The sequence below is a fragment of the Neophocaena asiaeorientalis genome, unplaced genomic scaffold (genome assembly GCF_003031525.2).
Source record: "Neophocaena asiaeorientalis asiaeorientalis breed wild unplaced genomic scaffold, Neophocaena_asiaeorientalis_V1.1 scaffold812, whole genome shotgun sequence".
In the NCBI taxonomy this organism is placed as follows: domain Eukaryota; kingdom Metazoa; phylum Chordata; class Mammalia; order Artiodactyla; family Phocoenidae; genus Neophocaena; species Neophocaena asiaeorientalis.
Genome location: NW_020172176.1, coordinates 770118 through 780728, shown reverse-complemented (window position 1 = coordinate 780728; position 10611 = coordinate 770118). Strand labels below are relative to the sequence as shown.

The 10611-nt window shown below is 44.9% G+C and overlaps 1 protein-coding gene across 1 annotated transcript in view; it reads right to left on the bottom strand.

The window, feature by feature from the left end:
• The window catches only part of MID1 (midline 1), a 633735-nt gene that overhangs the window by 71091 nt on the left and 552033 nt on the right, over positions 1-10611 (bottom strand). The gene's annotated exons all lie outside the window — the stretch shown is intronic.

The window sequence follows — 10611 nt, the reverse complement described above, 5'->3', positions numbered from 1 at the left end:
TTTTGCGGTACGCAGGCCTCTCACTGCTGTGGCCTCTCCCGTGGCGGAGCACAGGCTCCGGACGCGCAGGCTCAGCGGCCATGGCTCACGGGCCCAGCCGCTCGCTCTGCAGCATGTGGGATCTTCCTGGACCGGGGCACGAACCCGTGTCCCGTGCATCGGCAGGCGGACTCCCAACCACTGCGCCACCAGGGAGGCCCTAGGGTCTTTTTTAATAGTGGTCATGATCAGACAAGAATTCTCTGACAAGCCTCTCGAGGGATGAAAAGGAACCAGTCAAAAGATGTGGAAGGGGTGTCTGCAGGCACTCCTGATGCTGCTTTTTTGTTTGTTTTTGTATTTAGCAATGTCTTTTTATTTTTTTTTTTTAAACATCTTTACTGGAGTATGATGGATTTAACAGACCTCCTTGCAAACATTTAAAAATTCGTTTCTGACCTCCACGTCAATACTTGGGGCCTTTTCACATCCATTTGCAGACAGGCTCAGAGCGTGAAAAAAATGAGCCAGCACCCAGCTGCGGTTGAACAAGACACGTTCCGCCTTCTTGTTGCGGCTCTCGTAGAACCATAGGATGGGGACAACAGAAGAGGCACAGCACTAAGCAGGAAGCGCCGGCTCTGCAGCCACTTAGACTGGGTCTGAGTCCCCGCTCTAGCATCTGTTGGTGGGGCGACCTCAGCCAAATCACTTCTATCTAGGGTGTCCACAGTTGTCCTAAACTAACTTTTTGGGGGGCAGGAAGGGTAGAATGGGAAGGGAAATTTGTAAGATACAGAAGAAGAGAGTCTTGCTTGTAGGGGGTTGCTAACCCACTGTCTCCTATTCCTAGGGTAATTTTGCAGCTTCTCTTTGACAGACTCTGACTTTCTGATCCATTATAGCCCAGTGAAAGAGAAACTGGCAAGTTGAATAATGAAGTGAGGCCACTGCTCCTGTCTCACCCTAGTAGTAGCCCTGAGAGCTAATTCAGCACGGGGCCACCGGCCGCATTCATGCTTGGATCAGCTACCAAGAATCAGCCACAGTCCCATGTAACTTGCCACTGGGTGCACAGTTTATCTGCCTTTTTTAGAAACGCAGTTACATGTACACATTCCCCAGATTAGTTAATGATCACGTAAATGGGTTGGCTATTTTCTCCAGAGCACTTGGGTAGCCAGGCCCAGTAAAAAGTGCCCCCCGCTAAATTTTATGGTGTAATAGCATTAACAGTATTTCACAGAAAGGGTGGCGTGAAATGGACAATTTATTATTTTGGTCTTGTCATACGTATATAAACGTTCAAGGGATTTAATTACATCCACACACTAAAAATTGTACTACGTGTCTGTGAAATGTTCCTTAGAAGTCTGTAAAGTTTCTAAGTATTTCTAAAAACTTGCTCTTTAATTTTTAAAGCAAATATATTTCTTTATTTTTGGCTGCGTTGGGTCTTTGTTGCTGTGGGTGGGCTTCCTCTCGTTGCAGTGCGCGGGCTTCTCATTGCGGTGGCTTCTCTGGTTGCGGAGCACGGACTCTAGGCACGTGGGCTTCAGTAGTTGTGCCACACGGGCTTAGTAGTTGTGGCTCACGGGCTCTAGAGTGCAGGCTCAGTAGTTGTGGCGCACGGGCGTAGTCGCTCCACGGCACGTGGGATCTTCCTGGACCAGGGCTCGATCCCGTGTCCCCTGCATTGGCAGGCAGACTCTTAACCACTGTGACACCAGGGAAGTCCCTGCTCTTTTAATTTGACTTGTATCCCACTGAGATGTTCAGTGCAGGGTATAATGCCATCAGATTTCAGATATGTGTGGCCTTCACATCTTCAGAAATATTTTAGGGAACTCTTATAAGGAAATATCAATGGAGAAAAATAGCTGGCCACTTCGCACAGGTGGAATTGGACTAATATGCGTGTTAAAAACCTCTAGATTTTCAGAGTTAAACCTTTAAATTCCTCTTGTGAAAAGGATATGCTGACTTGTTAGATCACTTCCTATTCATACCCAATGCAAACAATGAAGTAAGCTTAGGAGAGGATGACCCCGATGTGCTAGGGAAAGGAAACTTTATTTCAGGGTGCTGGCATTGCACAATTCCACAGGCCACCATTCACTTTGGGTTTTTTTTAAGTTTTTTTTTTTTTTGATGTGGACCATTAGTGTATTCTTGATATTGTACCCCTTTGGTTTAAGACTCTAAACCTTGATCCCCTGAAATCACTACCAACGAGACTGGGGGTTTAAAAGACAAATGTCTACTTTACAAATTTGCCTAGAACTGGTCCTCCTGGCAAAAGCAAAGCTATACCATGATTCAAATGACGGTGACCTTGAGAAAGGTCAAAACTCTTTTTTGGAAGCTCAGCATTGCTAATTATTAGAGAAATGCAAATCGAAACTACAATGAGATATCACCTCACACGAGTCAGAGTGGCCATCATTAAAAAAATCAACAAATAAGAAATGCTGGAGAGGGTGTGGAGAAAAGGGAGCCCTCCTACACTGTTGGTGGGAATGTAAGTTGGTGCAGCCGCTGTGGAGAACAGTATGGAGGTTCCTTAAAAAACTAAAAATAGAGTTGCCGTATTATCCAGCAATCCCACTCCTGGGCATATATCCAGACAGAGCTATAATTCAAAAGGGTACATGCACCCCTATGTTCACAGCAGCAGTATTTATAATAGCCAATACATGGAAACAACCTAAATGTCCATCAACAGATGAATAGATAAAGAAGATGTGGTATAGGGACTTCCCTGGTGGTCCAGTGGTAAAGAATCCACTCTGCAATGCAGGGGACGCGGGTTCGATCCCTGGTCGGGGAACTAAGATCCCACAGGCCGCAGGGCAACTAAGCCCGCGTGCCACAACTACTGGGCCTGTGCACGTCAACTAGAGCCTGCGTGCCACAACTACAGAGCCCACGTGCCCTGGAGCCTGTGCGCCACAACTAGAGAAGAGAAAACCACACGCCACGATGAAGATCCTGCATGCCTCTACAAAGATCCTGCATGCCACAACTAAGACCCAAGGCAGCCAAAAATAAAATAAATCTTCTAAAAAAAGAAGATGTGGTATATACATAAAATGGAATATTACTCAGCCATAAAAAAGAATGAAATAATGCCGTCTGCAGCAACACGGATGGACCTAGAGATTATCATATTAAGTTAAATAAGAAAGAGAAAGACAAATACCATATGATGTCACTTATATGTGAAATCTAAAATATGACACAAACGAACTTATCTACAAAACAGAAACAGACTCACAGACCTAGAGAACAGGTCTGTGGTCACCAAGGGGGAGGGATGGATTGGGAGTTTGCGGTTAGCAGATGCAAACTAGTATACATAGAATGGATGAACAACAAGGTCCTACTGTAGAGCACAGGGAACTACATTCAATATCCTGTGATAAACCGTAATGGAAAAGAATGTGAACAAGAATGTGTAGATATGTATAACTGAATCACTTTGCTGTGTAGCAGAAATTAACACAACATTGTAAGTCAACTATACTTCGATAAAATAAACTTTTAAAAAACCCTTTACGGTCTACTGCTATGGTTTAAACTCGACAGCACTTTTCTCTATTACTAAGAATATGGAATTTTGAGTCTGCATCCAAACTTAAAGGGATTAGTGTTATTGTATCTTAATAACACTATTATCTCACACTGTTATATGTCACAGTGTCCCTAACGATCCTGTCTCGTTCAAAAAGAAAAACACCGGAGGAGTGAATTCCCGTATGCCCAGGGCTGGAGCAACTAAAGCACCACTGAGCCGCAGACGAGCTGAGGATGTGGCCAGGAAGACGAGGGTACCGGGAAATCTGTGTGCAAGTAGGCTCTACGTCCCACTGCAGACTGCTGGCCAGGTGCAAAGAAAAATGTGAGGATCTGAGGGTGCTTTGGGGTTTTATTGTCCAAGGCAGCTGTAATGAACATTCCAGATCCTGGGGCAGAAGTTAGACAGAGTCGCCAGAAGGAACAATGCAAGGGATTCTAATATTTGAGTTTGTATATAAAACTGAGCCAAGGAGAGCTGAGGAAGAAGCAGACTGTATTACTGTAATTCATCTATCAATAATATGTTTATATGTAATCTTCATCCTAAAATTCTCTCACACCAAAGTCAAATATCTGTGGACCGAGCTGAAGGAGATGAGAGAGAGGAAAAATTGGCCACGTTCCCAGGGTCCCTGTCTTTGGAGGAGAAACTAGAGTACAGGATAACCTTTTAAAATATAATATTTAGCATGTTAACTTAATATTGAACACTTTTCACTAAGACTTTTAAAAGTCCAAGAAAGGCTTTAAAAAAAAATAATGGAATTCCTTCATCAAGTGCTTTTGGTGAGAAGTAGTGATAGCATGGATAGAAGCCACATGTAATCCAACCTTTACTGTAGAGTAACGTGGTGGAAAACGATTTGGCCCAGAGGAGACCAACTATACATATTAACTATCCAGATGGGATTTTGTTTTATTTCCACTACGGGATCCAAAAAAAAAGCTCCCAGGAACCTCATGATAAATCCTCTTTTCTTGAGGTTTCTAAAATTACGAAGCTTGAACGCTGGATAACGAATCGAGATGCCATTAAAAAAAACAGCAACAGGGCTCCCCTGGTGGCGCAGTGGTTGAGAGTCCGCCTGCCGATGCAGGGGACACGGGTTCGTGCCCCGGTCCGGGAAGATCCCACATGCCGCGGAGCGGCTGGGCCCGTGAGCCATGGCCGCTGAGCCTGCGCGTCCGGAGCCTGCGCTCCACAACGGGAGAGGCCACAACAGTGAGAGGCCCGCGTACCGCAAAAGAAACAAAAAAAAACAAAACAAAAACAGCAACACACTGTGGTGAGCTAAGCAATAAAAGCCTTCCTATAAACGAAACATAATGGTAACGATACATTCAAAGTGTCCGGCAAGAACGCCCGCCACCGCTAATGCCTAAAACTTGGAAACGTCACCACAAAAGAATTTTTCTCCCAAGAGTAGCACACGCAACATGACCATCCAAGATGTTGTTGATGTCGGTCATTCTGCAGTAAAGCAAAATCGTCTAACGAGGTGAAATTATTCGTTTGTTTAAATTTATTTATTTTATTTATCTATTTTTGGCTGTGTTGGGTCTTTGATGCGCGCAGACTTTCTCTAGTTGTGGCGAGAGGGTGCTCCTCTTCGTCGCGGCGCACAGACTTCTCATTGCGGTGGCTTCTCTTGTTGCAGAGCATGGGCTCTAGGCGCGCAGGCTTCAGTAGTTGGGGCTCGTGCGCTTCAGCAGTTGTGGCACGAGGGCTCAGTAGTTGTGGCGCACAGGCTTAGCTGCTCTGCCACACGTGGGATCTTCCTGGACCAGGGCTCCGACCCGTATCCCCCTCGCTGGCAGCAGATTCTTAACCACTGCGCCACCAGGGAAGTCCCGAGATGAAATGATTTAGAGTGAACAAGGGCTAGAGGAGGCAGGAGTTCAGAACTCAGGGTCCCGAGGAAGTCTTCCCGGGATCGAACACCAGGTCTTTCTTCCTTACCAGTTGTATGTTCTCGGCCACTTGCTTCAACTATCCATTTCTCAAGTTCCCCATCTGCATAATGTAGAAAATACCAACTTCTACCTGGCTGACCAGATGTTCCCCCAGGGGACAATGGTAATGTCTGGAGACATTTTCCGTTGTCACAACTGGGGGCAGGGGAGAGGGTGTGTGAGTGCTACTGGCATCTAGAGGGTAGAGGTCAGAGTCGCTGCTAATTACACATCCTGCGATGCTCAGGACAGCCCCCACTAGAAAAGAGAATTATCCAAGCCTCAAATGTCACCAGTGTTGTGGGAGGAACCCCGGGGGTGGACTGTGGTGAAAACTAAATGAATGAGTACCTGGAAAGCCACTGAGAAATGCTCGGCAGACTATAATTACTCAATAAATGTTAACTACCACTGTGGTTAAGAAGCTCTGTTTATCTGGAACGTCCACATACAATCAACACTTTATGTTCTAGGACCATGTGGCCTGGGCCAACTACCTGGGGACTTTCTAGCATGAATCAAAACTTGTATCCTTCATCATCTTTCACCAAAACAATAGCTTTGGAAGCTATAACATGAGGACCGATTCCGGAATTTTCGAGTTACTTTCAAATCCCGAATGTATTTCTTATTCTTCTTGATGCAATGGGAGGTGAGGGTTGGAGATGAGTCTTCCATGATCTGGAGCGAGCGTTGGGAAACTTTGCCGTAAAGGGCTAGACCGTAATTATTGTAGCTCTGTGGACCGGAAGGTGTCTGCTGTAACTACTCGATGCCCCCGTTGTCATATGCAAGCAGCCACGGATGATACGTAACCAAATGGGTGTGGCCGCGTCCCAATAAAACTTTACTTACAAACACAGGTGACAAATCAGATTTGGCCCTAGGGGCATAGTTTGCCAACCTCTAGCACAGAGGAAAAGAGTCTATGGAGTCTGGAGCCTTTGGGCTTTGACGTGAAAGAGCTGCAGGTGTGAAAAATGTGTTGAATTTCTGTGAGAATGTTTTCTCATTTGCATACTTTCAATGAAAATATCTGCAAACTCTATGGCACTTAATAGGCGCTTGATAAATAATAGTTTTCTTCTTTCAGGGCATGAACAGACCCAAAGACTGAACTCATAGGATTTCAATTTGAAAGTGAAAACACACTTGCAGTATGGTTTTTACTTTGCCCGCCATGTCCTGCCGACTTCTGTCCCAGTTATACCAAATGCTGCTCTTGCCCTGAGGTGTTTCTCGACTACACTCAAGTAACTTCAGGCTTACATTCTTGGCATGAATGCCGCTGACTTCCCCTTTTGTGTTTAATGGTAACTCTGTTCAAAGCCGTTCCAAAATGAAGAAGCAGAATGGAAGGTGTTGCTCATAATTCATTCAAAAACAATAAACTCCTCCCTTCCTTTCTCTTATTAATTACACACTTTAGAACACAAGCGCTCTACACCCTTCCGTTTGGGTTGGGCACACAGAAAGGAAAAAAAAAAACAAATCTGTTAATCTGTCATGGGCAGTTGTCTCTATCGAGTCTTTTCATAAAGTTTCTGGAGAGTGCTACTTTCTATGAAGTGATTCTGAACCAATCTGTTTGGCAAAAATCTCCTTTTAGACGTTGTGGTCAGAGCTGAAAAGTAACTTCTGGAAGAGGATGGTTGAATGCAGGGAGGATGGAGGTGATATGTTTCAGGGAAGGGAAGTCGTTCCTGATGGAAAGAGGAAGCTTTTATCCCATGACCTTCCATTACTCATTTTCAATCTTACATGTCATTTCTCATTAAGTGGCATTCTTTTTAGCTGTTGTGCCGTGATTCCTGAATAGCAATGGACTGGAAAAATACAAAGTTGGACTCCTATTCAGGCTTGACTTACTCAAGGGTGGGTGCCACCTGCTCTCCTGCAGAGTTATGGAGAGCAGGGGTTGGAAAATGTCAAGCTTTGTTCTGGCTTTCTGATATATCCACAAGCACTAACTACGCCCCATCTTGTCTGGTTGTTGTCACTCTAGAATACCAGCAGAAGCTGGGAGGTTGATTTCTAAATATTTTTGATGCCCAGTGTTTAATATTCGTATTTATTCAAATACAGTGAAAGGGACAGTTTAGAGAGAACGAACAACTGAGCTATGGTCACCACGGGGAACATGGATTGGGTGCTATCATTCCGTTTGAGAGGAGGTCTGTGACTCTGTTCCCCTTGGAGTGGAGCATGAGACTAGGATGAAGTACTAGTTGTCACCAGGAAATACCAGTAGGGGTGTGGGGAAGTGAGATAGGAGGAAACGTATACAGCCAGTTAAGTGTGATTTCACCAAGGCCACTGTGGTCAAACGGAGATGAATCCCAACGGGTAACTCTGGGAAACAGTGCAGAATGCTATTTCCAGCTGATGGGAAGGAGAAGGGTATTTATCTACTATCTCCCATCAGTGGCTGCTTGAAGCCTGTTGGGGGGTGGGTGGGCATGAACTCCTCTCCGGAATTAACTGGGGTGGGGGTGGGAAAAGCCCCCAGGCAGAGTCTCAGCCTCTTGCAGCTGGAAGCTCTCAGGCCCGCGGACACGGGACTGGTGAGTACATTACGGGCCTGGCACTGACAGTCAGAAAGGAGTGACTGCTAGCTGGATGTTCCTTAAAGAAGAGCTGTCATAGAGGTCAGAGGACACTGGTGTCACAGTCGTCCAGTCTGTCCTATATGTAGCTCCAGTGACTTGCTTAGGACTCCTTGCAGAGCTAAACGGAGTTTGCATCCGACAGCACTTTCTATCTTAACCTTGGTCAGTCCTAACCTTGGGGCCACAATCCACCTACAAACTTCCGTTTGCGACGGACCGTGAACGGGTCTAAATCTGAGCAATGGGTCTAAATTCCAGCAACGAAGTTGCCTGGAGAAGAAAACGCATGAAATCTAAATACTACTGAAAGGTCAGCTGTATTTCTATACACAAACCTGACTGCTGTTGCCTTCTCACCTTCCTACCTGGGCAACAGAAGGCTCTGTTTACGTTTGTCAGGATCGGGGGTGGCAAGGAGGTGGCATCCTGCCAGGTAATGGGACCGCTGCTTTCTTTAATTTTATTACCAAGAACAAAGCCCTCTTATTGTTTAATAGAACACTTAAAGGCAGGCCCCATAAGCATAGCTCTCATTTTTTTGAGACCACAAATATGAGGAATTCTTTAAGGCCATGTCATGAAAAACAGAAGGAAAAAAGTACTTTATTCTGCAAAAAATTAAAGCAACCCTTTGTTGAAGCAGTCGGGGCCCGACTCCAGGTCAGCACGTGTGTGCACTCACTGTCTATGGCATTCGTTTCCATTGTCCACTGAGGCGGCCATTGTTTCGTTAAGGTTAGATAGAGGCTATGTCAGAGCTACAAAAGAAATCACCTTCCTCTAGGAGATCATCTCTTTGCCATCCTCATTTCCAGATAACACGCTAAAAGAAGGAACCTCGTGCACCAAAAATAAACAAGCCGACACTCTCCCCTTGCAAACTCTATTTATAAAACTGGGAACCACACAGATCTTAATGCAGTGATTCTTCTGATTCTGCCAGCAAACTCAACTTTTGATGCCGTCCCTGCTTCTTAGCTCTGAGTTTTAGAGTACACGTGGCGAAAGCTACTGCTCTCCAGAGATCTTTGCAATAGTCTTAGTAGCTAAGGAACCAAAGTAAGAGGAAATGCGCATGCCCTTATCCCTCCCTGAATAAGGATGTTACCGTTGTACAAGTGATAATACACGAAGCAACCCTATGGACTTGTTGAGCGCCTACCACACGAGAAAGGGAACTTTGCCTTTTCGAGAAAGTGACTGCACTAGAAAACAATTAGCAAACATGCCAAGTGCACACATAATTAACGGCTAAACCATGGGCTACAGAAGTTCTAGCACCGTGGGGTCCAGTGTGACAGCCACTAGCCACTTGCAGTTTCTGAGCACTTGACATGTGGCTAGTGTGAACCGAGATGTGCCGTGAGGATGAAACACGTACGTCAATCACTCTTGTACTGATCACGTGTTGAAATGATGTTTTGAATATATCAGGTCCAATACATTGTCTAGTACAATTAATTTTCACTATTTGGTTTTACTTATTGAAAACTGTGTTTACTCGGAAATTTAAAATTATATATGTGGCTCCCATTATATCTCGACTGAACAGTGAATTGGGAGGCTTCACTCTGGTGGGGTTGGGGGTGTGGTCTTTCCTAGGCCTCACGTTCCTCTAACTGACTTCCTTTGCATCTTTCACCTCGTGGGTCTGCACCATCTCTCTTTGAAGCTAGCCAGGCTTACTTAATTTCCTAGGGTTCTCTTCTGAAACTGTCGTGGCACTCAAAGTTATGAAGTGAGGAGAAGGGGAGATGGGAGGGAAACTGGAGAGCACCGCTGCTGTTCAAGATGGGCTTTGCCGAAAGGACAGTGACAAGTGAATCTAATCTGGTTTGAAAGAGAAGAGGAGAGACCACAGAATTCAGATGTCTGTCAGTTGCTGATTTTGAGGCTGCAGTGTGAGTGTGAGTGGGAGTGAGTGTGTGTGTGTGTGTGTGTGTGTGTGTATCATGAGAGTCTGATATCGAAAACGTCACCATCTTCAGACCTAGGTTGACTATCCGTACTACATCTGTGGAGGTGTTTAAAAGCGTTTCCCTCCACTTAATTCCAAGTGGCCTTCTGGTCATTTTCTAAGGAAAGGAAACATACTGTCCTGCTTCCCAAGGAGTCCAACCAACTAGGAGAGGGAATACATGGGCGCTTAAAGGCCATGAGGATTCTCGCCCAAGGACTGTACCTATATCAACAAATCACTATGCAGTTCTCCTTAAGCTTTTATGTTGAAATTATGGATCTCGTTATTCTATTCATAAATTCAAGAAATTTTATGAAACCAAGAATAATCACTCTCAGGGGTCCCTGAATCAATGTTTGATTAACTCAAGTTGAACAGACTCAACTCCATTAAACAGTCACTTCCATCTATATATTAGTTGATTCAGTTCCAGTACACATTTTAAGAACTGAGCTAAAACTTACATACAGGGAAATGCATAAATAAATCTTAAGGGACAATTCAACCGGTTTTGATAACCAACGTAACAAA